The 297-nt window shown below is 36.6% G+C and overlaps 1 protein-coding gene across 1 annotated transcript in view; it reads right to left on the bottom strand.

The window, feature by feature from the left end:
* The window catches only part of elovl5 (ELOVL fatty acid elongase 5), a 9,189-nt gene that overhangs the window by 8,623 nt on the left and 269 nt on the right, over window positions 1-297 (bottom strand). The gene's annotated exons all lie outside the window — the stretch shown is intronic.

Raw genomic sequence — 297 nt, 5'->3', positions numbered from 1 at the left:
GGTAATGAATGGTGTCTACGAAATTTGGGAACATGAGTCTTAACTTTAGCCTAAGTATATCAAATGGCCACAACAATCTCGCAAGTCGAAGTACATCTGGAAAATAAGGCTAACTTTACTTTTTCCACCATCTTTTTTAATGAAGAAGAATGAGAAATATAGAGTGTGNNATCATCTGCATAACAGTGGAATGAGGTGCCGTATTTTCTGAGAATGGATCCTAAGGGAAGCATATAAAGGGAAAAAAGGGATTGGCCCAAGAACAGAACCTGATCAGTTTGGTTTTAATTCATTATT

Source organism: Morone saxatilis, unplaced genomic scaffold (genome assembly GCF_004916995.1).
Source record: "Morone saxatilis isolate NCDOM2014 unplaced genomic scaffold, NCSU_SB_2.0 Contig19, whole genome shotgun sequence".
NCBI lineage: Eukaryota > Metazoa > Chordata > Actinopteri > Moronidae > Morone > Morone saxatilis.
The sequence above is the reverse complement of the archived record's forward strand: the minus strand, read 5'-3'. Positions and strand labels throughout refer to the sequence as shown.